Source organism: Alligator sinensis, unplaced genomic scaffold, assembly GCF_000455745.1.
Source record: "Alligator sinensis unplaced genomic scaffold, ASM45574v1 scaffold212_1, whole genome shotgun sequence".
NCBI lineage: Eukaryota > Metazoa > Chordata > Crocodylia > Alligatoridae > Alligator > Alligator sinensis.
In genome coordinates this window covers 85,412-98,604 of record NW_005843438.1, presented here as the reverse complement: position 1 = coordinate 98,604, position 13,193 = coordinate 85,412, and the positions used below count along the sequence as shown (strand labels likewise).

At 44.6% G+C, this 13,193-nt stretch overlaps 1 pseudogene; it reads left to right on the top strand.

The window, feature by feature from the left end:
* Positions 1–10,317: 10,317 nt before the first annotated feature.
* LOC102372278 lies at positions 10,318–12,980 on the top strand (annotated as a pseudogene).
* Positions 12,981–13,193: the final 213 nt, after the last annotated feature.

Sequence of the window (13,193 nt, the reverse complement as noted above, 5' to 3'; positions counted from 1 at the left end):
TTGTAGTGCGCAGGTTTGTTATTACCCTGAAATAGAATAGTTTTCTGATAAGCATACTGTTAGGTTTACAATATAGACGGGTCCCATCTGGGGTGCCAAATTGTGGTGGGAGAAACCTCCCTAAGGTTCGTTGTCTAGCTGTAATTTGATTGACAGACAACGCGGGTAAAGAAAGACAGCTGTTTATTTGCTCGAGCAAAGACCATAAAGCCAGCAAAAGGCAAAATGCCCCCCCCCCTAAGGGTGAGGTGATCTTTTATACTTATTACAACAAGGCAAGACTTCATGGTTAACAAAAAAAAGCAATACTTGGGCGTTATTACAACAAGGCAAGACTTTATGGTTAACAAAAAAAGCAATACTTGGGCGGTGCTTTTCAAATCTTTGTAACAGCATATTCTATTAAGCTGAAGTAGCACTTTTTAAAAGCTAAAAGTTAAGTAACAGTAACATTATAATATGTTAGCAAAACCTTACACAGTAGTAGATGCTTCTCAAGGACACAAGCCCTGCACCCAGAACAATGCTTTTAACTCAGAAAATGCTTAATACAGTTAAAATGATTACTTGACACAAGCAAAGGCTTAGCTATCAATCTGCCTTGTGGTCAGCTGCATTGCTAGGCCACAGGTCATGCCTTGTATTTAGCTGTAAAGCTAATACTTCTTAATAATCTAAATTATTGTAAACCTAACAGTATGCTTATCAGAAAACTATTCTATTTCAGGGTAATAACAAACCTGTGCACTACAACATGAAATCACTTCTTCTGAGTCTTTATTGGAAACTGGGTTTCTATTCCTTTTGGAAGTTGTATTTTATTGTATTGTTTGCATTGTTGGAATGATAGCTTATGTTGCATCTGTGTTGCTAACTACTTTTGGCTGCTCGGTCAGTACTGCTATGTTAACATTTGGAAGTAATAAAGAGAGACATGAATTTAAGTCTCAGAATAAGCATAACTTCTGAGTGACTACGCTGCCAAAAAATGCAATATCACAGCTACATTGATACAGCACTGGAGTGCTGTGACGTATTATTCATTATTACTATTTTTCCAGCCCATATTGTGCAATATTTAAAGTCATGACGATCGTTCCCCCTGTAAAGTGGGGATGAGCGCCTATGCAGCATTTGCTGCTTTCCATGGAGTCAGACTCTCTTACCAGAGGTTGACTTGCAGCTTCCTGCTCCTGAGAGAGCCCCTGACCCACTCCTGGGAACGGTTATGTGCCTTTCTCTTCCAAATGTTCTGCAGTGAACAGTACACCCGGATAACATGGATGGTGTTACACTTTCAAGCTGTTTGGTAGGCAGAACCATTTTGCCTTAAATCATCCAGATAAACATTCAATCACCATCCAAAAAGTTGCTTAGCATGTAATTAAACCTTCTTCTGCCAGGTGCTCTTGAGTCCAGCCCGTGTTTCATGAGCCAGGGCAGTAGAAAGTAGGCTGATCCTGCCACAATAGCCATGTACAAGGTTAACCATTGTAACAAAGCCGGACTAACGATTGAAATAAAGCCTCGCCTTGTCCTGATTTGATAACTCTGGATCTCTGGTTGCACAACCATGTCAGTATTCATGAGCCACCTTTTCTGGTTATCTTCATGTAGGCATTATGGACCCATTGCTGGCTATCCCAGGCCTACCTAGCCATGTGGTTTGAATGCTCTTTGCTTGTGAATCTGGTGCAGCCACACTGTTCATCCCAGGAGGAGTTCTGGCGATATTATCATCTGCACCTGAGGTTTACCCTGCTGCATGTCTGCACGCAGCCTGTATGGTCTGCTTAGCAAGTCAGGCTACAGCCTTCTCTGGGTGGAGAGCAGATGCTGAATTGCCCTCAAATATTTCTCATCCTAGCACCTGTGCTTCTCAGGAAGTGTGACTTGCACAAAAAGCAGTTTGAATGTCTTCCAGGATAGGGCCAATGCCTTAGTTAACCATGACCAGCCAGTATGTTTCTTTAATATGATCCATCTCTGTGCTAGGAGGTAAGCTTTGTTAGGTAACTTTTCATTGAAGATGTATCCTTTAAGGCATTGCCTAAATGACATGTTCTTCCCAGTAAGGTGACAAGACAAGGCTGTAAGAGCAACTGTCTATTATCCGATGGTTCATAATGGTATGAATTGGCAGACAGGTATGATGTGTTTTAGGGCTGTGCAAAACAGCGTAGTTTCGTTTCAACTTCTGTTTCGCCGTTCTGATGGGACAGTGTTTCATTTTGCATTTTCTTTCATTACAAATCATTGTTCTGTTTTGTCGAGACTGTTTTGCTGTTTTGACGTTTTGCCTATAGGCTATAATGGGAAAGCACAAAACTGCCTATAACTTTGTCATGTCTTGCCTGATTTGGATTAAACTTGCAGGGATGGTAGCCCCTTCTTGGTGGGCAATTCAGTAGTCGAATCATAGAAAGTAAGGATTGGCAGAGACCTCAGGACGTCGACTAGTCCAACCCCCTGCTCAAAGGAGGACCATCCCCAGCTACATCATCCCAGCCAAAGAACACAGAAATAAGAGAAGTCAGACATTGATTATTATTCAGTCATTTATGAATGAAAATGACATAACTATTTAAGAAAACTCGATGTAAAAGCTGAAACAAAATTAAAATAAATGAGAAAATGAGCTGTGATACCTGGTTTGAAATAGATTTGAAGGCAGCTAATGTAATGATGGAAGGTAGAGTATTCAGGTGTTAAAGAGTTAAGAGTGATTGATCCCTCTCCTGCACCCCATCCTTTATTTAAAGATATCTTCCTCTTTACCTTGCTGGGCTATACAGTGTGATGACCGCCCTCTTGGCTACATTGAGGATTGAAACAAGGACTATAAGAGCAAAAAGCAGGAGCTACTGCTACTTGAGATAAAGAACCTACAGAAGCTGTCTTATTGAAGTTGAAGAGTTAAGGCTATGTAGCCGGGGGTGGTAACCTACTCCTGTACTCTGTGGACTCGCGCAGCATGGGATCTCAACATGTGATCACTGGTGGGTTATGCTAGCACCAGACTATAAAGGAGAAGTAAATCTGAGGGTCCTACAGACATGCCTGTGCACAAGCAGTCATTTTTGAGCTATGTGCCTAGAAGATGCTGAGGCAGTCATAATTAGAGCTCTACATGCACTTTAAACATTTTTGTGAATGGGATGACATTGGTAAGCAGCCAATGAATCTAGATAATTGATTAGCTGTGGTGGACAGTATTTTTAAAAATTAAATTAGCAAAGCAAGAAAAAAATCATAAGACTTTTCTGAAGAAGTCCTCCATTTGTCAACTAGTTATTGGCTGGGGCTTTTCAAACTGGAAGAGCATGAAAAGTCCCACTCCTGTGGCAGTCAATACAAATGTACCATGCAACTATGCAGGGCTTTTGAAAAGCTGATCATATGAAACAGTTTGAGATCACTTAATTGGGAGCTTTTTGTGCTTTTTAAATGGGGAGAACACCCTCGTCCCTCCAGATTGCACAGATAAAGGGTTCAGCATGTGTAAGTTTGTGACACTTGCAGTTCTCCAAAAAAGACCTTGCTATGAAACTATGAAATCCTAAAAAACTCAAACACATCTTAAATGCACAAAAACAAGAAGACAAACGTAAAGAATTTGCAACACAGTCTTATTTTTTAGAATCCTGTGACTTAGAAATCATGAGATTCAAAATGACCCCCACCACCTCACTCCCCAAATTTGCTGCTATATTGATTGGGAGCTGAATTAAATAAATGCAGTCATCAGTCTAGATGATAAAGAATAGATTTCAGTGTAAGCAAGGTTAATGGTTATTACTATTGATAATTTTTGCAGGTTAGTGATGATAGCGGGCAGGGCACCTTGTCATTTAGAGCATCCAAACCTCTATATGCCAGCCTAAGCTTCTTCATGCAAGATTTCTGTGATTCCTGTGCCTAGATAGACCTGGACTAGAAATCTCAAATGAGATTTCCATTCCTGTCTTGTACACTTTTCTGACTATTGAACTAGTTTTCTCACTATGGTTTGTGAGAGAACCAAGAAAAAACCCAGACTGTTGTTGACTGAAACGTTTTGGGGAGCGGGCACTGGTGGAACCACCAAAGATTTCAGTTTTGGGGGTTTTGATTTTCCAATTAAAAATCAAAAGTTTAGGGGGGAGAGTTCATGAAATTTTCAAGCAGCAAATAAAGCTATTTTCTTGCTCACATGAGAGCGTCTAGAATGAGGACAGTTCTGGCACTTCGTCTCATAAAAAAGGAAGTGATACAGAAGCCCAGGAAAGAAAACCACATGGAAATGTTTTCAGTCTTTTTAGATCTTCCTTGATGTGGAGGTGGGAGGGAACAAAACCTGATTTAATTCAGCTTTAGTTGTTCCATGTACTTCTTCTTAGCGAACTGTCTATTCCAAGTCCCAGGATCCCAGACTGTGGCACTGTTTGTATTAGGAAAAATTATTGGGCTTAAATATGAATGAGAACAAAAATGATGCTGATCATGATGACATGTTGCTTTTGCTATCATGTCATTACAATTAAACCTTGAACCCAGTTGGTTACCTCTGACATGGGACAAGCTTGATCTTGATAAATCATCATCATAGTTAGTCTTGCAGATGAATCCAAATTCAAAACCTTGAACTATTATATGCAGATGGCCCCAAATCATTATAAGAGGATAAAAGGAAAACCTGGATCAAGACATGTCCCAATAATGAGATGTTGGGATTGTGGAACAGGATGAAAAATGTTGACTTGAGCCTATTTCTTTTTTTTATTGGCGATGAGCTATTTTGCTTGGCCCTAGGCAATGAAAGCCAAATACTGAACTCTTTTGGCAGGTGTGAATCTTGAAGTTGACTGAGTCTGGTTGAGAGAGAGAAAGCAGAGACTGTCTGGTGACCTTGCTTTCGTTTAAAGTTGATTGCAATATTAAACCCTCACTATTTTTATGTAAGGAAACACTCCTACCGGAGCCAGTAATCTTTTTGCTTAATAAAGGAATAAGAAATCTAGAAAAACAGGCATGGAATCTGACCCTGAAGGATGGTGGAATTTTATTTTTGTTAATACTGGTAGAATGAAGTGGTAGCAGACAGAGACCTCAGATAGGATCAAGGTTTATTGTGCTAAGTGCTTTCTAGACACATGGGCTGTTACTTTCAGACTCTCCACAGCACGTACAAATGAGGGCAGATTTTCTAAAGAGCTTGGGTCCATCTTAGGCATGTCAGTAAGTGGCCAGATTTTCTGAAAATATTTACACATTGAGGGCTGAACCGTCTGGAAAATCAGGTCCATGCATCAAGAATTGTATGCCCCTGGTTCAAAGCCCACTGACATCTTTCCAAAGAATTTAGCAGGAGTTGGATCAGGCCCTCAAATAAGCAAGGTAGATCAAGGTTGGGAGATGAAACACTACAGAAGTGATGGTTACGCAGAAAATCAAAGTAGAAACCACGTGTCCTGAGTCCCAGGCCAGTGCTCTGTCTGTGAGACCTGACTGGTTCTGAATTTGGAAAAAGGTGTCTGTAATTATGCCTCTCCAGCCTTGCATTTTGTAACCCAGGTGGTGGCCTAATAGTTGCCACCCTGCCCAATATCTGGGATGGTGTGGTGAGAGCAGGGCATGGCTTCCGTCCAGCACCTGTTTACTTCCCAGCCGGCCCCTCTCCCTACAGAGCAGCCCGTGGTCCCAGGAAGTTCTAACATTTAACTGATTTAACTATTTACACTTCATTTACAAAACACGAATAATAGGAAAGGTGACTTGCACGTGAACTTCAGTGGCATAACCAGAATCACAAAACAAACCCGAATGCATTAGTCAGCCCTTGACTCAAGCGGGGAGGGGAACGGGCAGCTTTCAGCCGCTGCTGAAGTACTGCCACAAGGAAGCAGGGTGCTCACTCCCTGCTGCTCCAACAGGCTTCCCAATAAGCGACAGACTGCAACAGGTTCAGCTCTTCTGGTCTGCAGCAATCAAACTGTATTAAACCCCAACCCCACGAAGAGGCTGAAGGGTGATCCTCTGTGGGAACCAAGAAAGGAAGCAACAGAGTAGGCTCCTGCAGCAATCAGCATGTCCCAAGCACAAAGCCCAGGGACTCCATCCGCTGACCATCGGCTGCAGAATAAGGGACAGGGCTGAGTCCCCTCTGGGGCAGTCAGTGGCAGAGGGTCAGCAGCACAGGCAGCTCCCAGGGGTCATTGCTCCAAACCCCTGCTACAGATGACTGGCCGGGCACCCCACATGCCTAGCAGCTCGCCAATCCCACTCCAAGCTCTGGCCTGCGTCCCGAGCTCCAGGGGACCCTCGTCCTGGTGCTCTGCTGCTCCTCAGGGTCCCAGTGCCTTGCCTGCTGCTGTCCTGCTTCCCCAGGGAAGGTAAGGGGTTTTCTCAACTCACTGGCCCAGCGCCCTGCTCCGGATAAGGATGCCTCCTGAGCTCCTGGCTGCGGCTCCCTCTCTGCTGCAGGGCTGGCGGCATGGCCGACTGCCGCTGTCTTCTTCTCCCAGGGCCACTGAGGCTCTTCAGGGGTGTCTCTCTGCTCCCTCGGCTGGGTCGGCTCTCCCCAGCTCTTCTTAGGCCTCCTACACTGTTCCCTGGAGTCACCATCAGCAGCTCCCACACGTCAGTTTGGCTGATGCTTTTATCCCCTCCGGCAGTCCCCCCCCCGCTTGCAAACCGCTCAACCCTGGCCATCCCCCTTCCCTGTGAATGAGGGGTTTGAAAACCCCTTCTCCACAGGGCAGGGCTCCCCAGCTCCACCCTTGGACTCGCTCTGAGTTCACCAGCACTGTTTCTAGCCCAGTGTAAGAATCTCAAGCCGATCTGGTGAGCCCACATTGGCAGTCTGTTACAACTATATGTTGAACTTTATATTTTTTGGCCTGACAAAAAGCACTTAGTGGAGTTTTAAAAAATGCCGTTTTCAGTCTGTTTACATTTCAACATAGCACTTTTATTAAAAACCCTTTATGCAGATGATAGATCTGTATATTTTACAGCCTCCACCTAGTGTCTTTAACAGCATTTTTATTATTCATCTATAAGTATCCCCCTTCCACACCAAGCCCCCTGCAATGAATAAAGGGATTAAAAAGAGCCTATAATTTGCACAAGAAAAAGGATGAGGTGTTGTATTTGGTCTGTTATAGCAGTTGCAGGAAAATCCATGGTATAAACGTTTAATAATCTGGGAAGGAAAATGGGGTGTAGGAGGGAGGAAGCAATACTGTGTCTTTAGTTTTCTTTTCTGAAAGAGGAACGTGCATAAGCAATGGCAGGATCACTTGTTCGTGCCTGTAACGTGTGATCCGTTCTCTTCAGTGGAGGGCACTCGGTGCATCACAAACTAAACATTAACACCCACACGCTCCAGAGCATCCTCGCTCTCTGGAAAGCCTGCTGAATTCGACAAGAGCTGCCTCTCAGCACAGCTACAAAATACTTCCAACCTGACCGGCTAAACAGATAAACCTGTCCAGCATAGCTCTTAAACAGCACAGGAGACCTGCTGGCTTCAAGAGCTGGAGGATGGATTGCTGCGTCTGGGAACAGCAAAGGGCAGCAGAATAAGGGGTGCTAGGTACAGGAAGATTTTATTTTTATTCCTCCCAGAGAAGTTGGTTTACCTGCTGTGCTATAGCTTTTAAATGCAGATTGCCAATTAATGGTGATGGTTCTCTGATGATTTACTAAGCTCTGAGAGCCAATGTGTATCCCACCCACCCCACCCCTGCCTCTGCTGTACCCTCCCCATCCTTGGCTCCGTCTTCCCCACCCCCTCTACTCCCTTCCTTTCCTCATCCACCATTCTTGTCCTCTCTAGGAAAACTTTGTGTGGGTTACTGGCATGCCTGTCGGATGTCGGTGATGTGAGTGGCAGCCGTGCTGTGGCATGTTGGTTGCAATGGTTTAAAGAAAGGAGCCCCATGTAAAAAAAGAAAAAAAAAAAAAAAAAAGACTGAGAGAGAGGGGGAAGAAAACAGCTGGAGGAAGAAAAAGGGATACGCTTGTGGATGACAAAAGGATGGGTGAGTGAACTTTTGTTGCTGCCTCCTTAGCACAGCTGCAGGTGTACAGTACATTTTTTTTCAGCTGGATTATTAGCTGATGGAGAGCAGGGACCAGTCTGAACAGCAGCAGTGCAGTCCTTTGCCAGGCGTTCTTGCTATTATAGTTTTTGATTGCGTATCCCCCCTCTTCACAAGCACACACACCTCCCTCCCCACCCCCTGCCCCCACCACAGTTGTTTTGTGTGTAATTAATCTGTAAATGCATGCACGGAGCTGACAACCACAGCGAGTCCATTCATGATCCAACTCGCCCATACACCTCTAAATAGGTGTCTGTATCCTTCTGAGGTGCACATGTATGGGATTTCCTTTGGGTCTGTGTGCACATTAGATAAACCTGTATTGACATTATGCAGGTTGTCGGGAAGGATTGTGAACAGTTGTGGAAAGTAGGCAAGAGCGGGGTGATTTTGTGGGTTTTGGGAAGGCTGACTTGGTTTGTCAATAAATATCCCCTAGTGTAGCTGGTGGATCTCCAGCAGTCATTTGCCTTATTTTTTTCAAGTGTGACAGTTTTAATTTCCATCCCCCCCAACTCTGCAACAGCTGGAATATATTTCTCGCTGGCTGCTGCTGACACACAGGCAAGAGCGAAAGATCAGGATTTAAATTAGAGACCTAGCCATTGAAGTGAAAGAGAGAGAGACACAAGGTCTTTTTAGATTAAGAATGATTTCACTTACTGCCTCTTGGTTTAACACTGGAATTAATAACTGCAGCACGGGGGAGGGGGGGTGAGACAAATAATAAAATGACTATTTACAGAGAAGATAACAGGCCTTTAAAGAGTGCTGCTGATGGAAGAATGCAGCCAAATGATGGGTGGGAATACAGCTCTGGACTGAGCCAGGGGGTCCCAAAATTATGATTTGCTCTGAGAAAGTGTGTGTGTGTGTGTGTGTGTGTGTGTGCAGGTTGAAATTTCTGAGACTTGCCACAATTATTCAGAGACTGTGCAAAATCTGACTGCTCTCCCAAAGCAGCATAGATAATGTGGAAGGATCAGCCTGACATCTGAAGTGCAAAGTATTCAAATCAGCAGCAGTAAGGAACAGCAAGGGGGGTCCAGATGAAAACATGACTTTTTAAATGTAATGCTTTTTACAGTTGCATTAAGATCAGGAAAGGTGCTGAAGGGTTTCCTTGGAGTGTGCAAGTTCAGTCTGGGTGTTTGCACTCTTGAGACAAGGCTCTGCAGCAGGCTGTGCACACAGGATGCATGCACGAGATACAACAGGTGGAAATCTAGGGCAGGAAGCCCAGGGGAAAAAAAGGGGGAAACCAGCTGGGGAGAGGGGAGCTGAAGGTGTGCGGAGAAGGGCTGCTACTGCGGGCAGAGGAGTCACCAGCTACTGAGTACCCAAGATTGCCTTACAGAAGGAGCAGGGGTTGTGCAAACGGGTTCCCCTCCCACTCTTAAGATCCCCTAGGACAGTGAATCCCTGGAGGGAATGAGGGACAGGGGTTGCTAGAGGAGGTTTTCTGGGAGAGCTGCAGAAAGCAGCTGTGTCGGAGCTCCAGCAGAGAGCTCAATAACCTACAGCTGAGAGGGGTGCTCCAGGTGCCAACCACAGGAGAGCTGCCTTGGGAAGTGTCTGGGGAGGGGTGTGAGTGATTGCAGGCACCCAGGAAAGACTGGACAAGGGAATAATTCCTGGTCTCCGGAGCAGCCACACTCCTGACAGGCCCCCCCATCTTCCGTCCAGATGACGGCATCGCCACCCCTCTTGTGAGGCAGAGCGAGCACCGCTCCCCGGGGCTCCGCGGCTACTTTGCTGCAGGCAGAGGGATTTTGTGGAGACCTGGCTGACTAAGCATATATACATACCTGTTATAAGTTGCCTGAGTGGTAAGGTTGATAACATAATTGGTTTTGTTAGATGATGAGTATTTGCTTTATCTGCTGGTATAGATCATTATTGAGCTTATTGAAAACAGCTCAATAATGAGCTATCATTACTAGCTCAATAGCTCACGCAAGTTAATAGCTCAATAGCTTGCACAAGTAATATAGCTACAATGTCTCAATAATGAACATTAGTTCGCTGAATTTGTCAGTCTCTGAGTTATTATTTGTCAATCTCTGAGTTGTTATTGCAACTAATAAATGATTGTAAATAGTTACTTAGTGTGTGGTCTTGTGCAGGGAGCACTACGGGAGAGCGCTCCAGTGAGTGGTGCTCCCAGTCTGTAGACAGAGTGGGAGTAGACCGAGACCTATTAGCACCCCAGGATCCCAAAAACTTGGACATGTCTCCGGGTAATGCCGCTGCCAGGTTCGCACAACATTTGTATAAAAGTGTGTGCGCATACATATACACACATACTCATACTTCTATATAGGTGTGTGTGTGTGTACATGTGTATATATACACACATACATGTAGGTATGCACATGCAGTACATAAAAATGACACACGTACAAAATAATAGATATTCAAATATCAGTAGATGTGTTTACATCCATATAATGCACATATCATATGACCTTGAAAACTAAATCGTGAGCTGTGTATATTAATGAAGGCATCCTCATGATATCGCGGTCCCCTACATCTGCTACACAATATAGATACACATGTATGCTTTATGATAGTGTTCGTGTGTGGGTGTTTACAGTGCATGCTTTTTTGTCCACATGAAAAAGATCCCTCGATGCTGGTTAGTAAGGTTTTCATCTACTCTTTCATTTTGCAATAAAGGCATGTTTTAAATGTAGGTCAAACTTTATTACATGTCAGCTGATCACTGTAGCTCCTTTTTATACTGATTTTGGGGGGGGGGGTGCAGGCTGGAAAAGATTAACAAGCAGCTGGGGGTATTAAGAAATATTTTATTTAGACAGACTCTTGGCCCACCTTTGGGATCATAAATCACATACAAGTAATTGAATAACCACAGTGGTTGTGGTGGTGTGGGTGCGGTGGGACAGGGAGGCAGGCTAGGAAGTGAAATGATAACAGGCATTTACATAGCAAACAATGCAGGAAGAGACAAACAGGTTGTCTCCAAATCCACTGGACCTCCAATGCCTCGGTAGAAGCCCCGCTGACATAAGTAATCTCCTGGTGATTTATTTTAATAGTTTTACAATGCACATTTTGTCTTCTTTTTAATATTGCAGGTTTCCGTTTAACGAAGCTGCTGAGAGGCATGAGTGTGGTGTTAGTGCTACTTCCTACGGTGCTGTCTGGTACGCTCACTGAGGCTCAGCGCACTTGCCCCAAGAACTGGAGATGCGATGGCAAAATTGTGTACTGTGAATCTCACGCATTCAGAGCGATCCCTTGGAATATTTCTGGAGGATCTCAAGGCTTATCGCTGTGCTACAACAGCATCCAGAAGCTTAAATCAAATCAGTTTTGGGGCCTGAATCAGCTCATCTGGCTTTACCTTAACCATAATTACATCAGCTCCGTGGCTGAGGATGCATTTCAGGGGATCTGAAGGCTGAAGGAACTAATTCTAAGCTCCAACAAAATTACTCATCTGCACAACAAATCATTTCACCTGTTCCCCAATCTCCGCAACCTCAACCTTTCTTACAACAAGCTGCAGGTGTTACGGTCGGAGCAGTTTAAGGGCCTTCGCAAACTCTTGATCTTGCGCTTGACGTCCAACTCGCTGAAAACGGGACCAGTCCAAGTTTTTCAGGATTGCCGGGACCTTGATTTTCTGGATTTGGGCTACAACCGTGTGCGGAGTCTGTCCCGCAATGCTTTTGCTGGCCTCCTGCAGTTAACAGAGCTCCATCTAGAGCACAACCAGTTTTCTGCAATCAGCTTGGCACACTTTCCATGCCTCTCCAACCTTCGATCCATTTATTTGCAGTGGAATAGGATCCAGCCTGTTAGCCCAGGGTTAATGTGGACTTGGAGCTCCTTGCACAACTTGCATTTATCGGGGAATGACATGACGGGAATAGAGCTCAGGACGTTCCAACGCCTGCCCAACCTGCACAAGCTGAACCTGGATGCCAACAAACTCACCAGCGTCTCTCAGGAGACCATCAATACATGGCTTTCACTAATACAAATCTCTCTGTCCAGAAATCTGTGGGAATGTACTCAAACCATTTGCCCTCTGTTTACTTGGCTTAAGGATTTCAAGGGGAATAAAGAAAGCACTATGATATGTGCGGGCCCTAAGCACATGCAGGGTGAGAAGGTGATCCATGCTGTGGAAACACATAATATCTGCACTGAAATCCAGGTGGCGGTTACTGAAAGATCATACCAGGCACCTAAAATGCCACAGAAGCTACTTTTTATTCCCAAACCTACCCTTTCTAAACTGGAAGGTAATCAGCCAACCTCCGTTATGCCAAGTCCTTTTCTGGACCTGCCGGCACCTGGAGTGGAACCGGTGTACAAGCGTGTTTCCTTTCACAAAATCATTGCTGGGAGCGTGGCCCTCTTTCTTTCAGTGGCTATGATTCTGTTGGTTATCTACGTGTCGTGGAAGTGCTACCCAGCCAGCGTGAAACAACTCCAGCAGCACTCTCTTATGAAGAGGCGCAGAAAAAAGGCCACAGAGTCTGAAAGGCAAATGAACTCCCCTTTACAGGAGTATTATGTGGACTACAAGCCAACTACGCGTGTATCCGTTAATGGATCTGGACCCTACACGTACACTATCTCTGGCTCCAGGGAATGTGAGGTATGAACCCCAATCCTCCTAAAACCATTTCAGCAGCTGGGAAGGGGAGGTAAATGTTTGTACCTTTTGCGGCGTTTCTAATCACTAGAAAGATTAATGAGCCTTTGTGCTTTTGGGTGTGCTCAGTGTGAAAGGTTATTTAATTAAATGACAGCAGTCAGGGAAGTGCCGGTGGCTATTTTCAACAGTGCAGACTTGAAAGAGGTTCATCCAAGGATGAGATTAAGTTGGAATAAATAGCCATGTTAAATGCATCTAGAGCCTGCGTTTCCTCTTGCCGGGACCCGTTTTACACCAGTTGCTTTACAGGCAGTGCCAGATTGACATGCTGAGGCCCTAAACTATGTCCATCTAAAGAGGCTGCATACGATGAAAATAATCCAATGTATGTATACTTTTGTCACATAAGGACGAAAATGTCCACATTTAGAGAATCATTTTCCCGTATCTCGCTTATCTCCTTTATT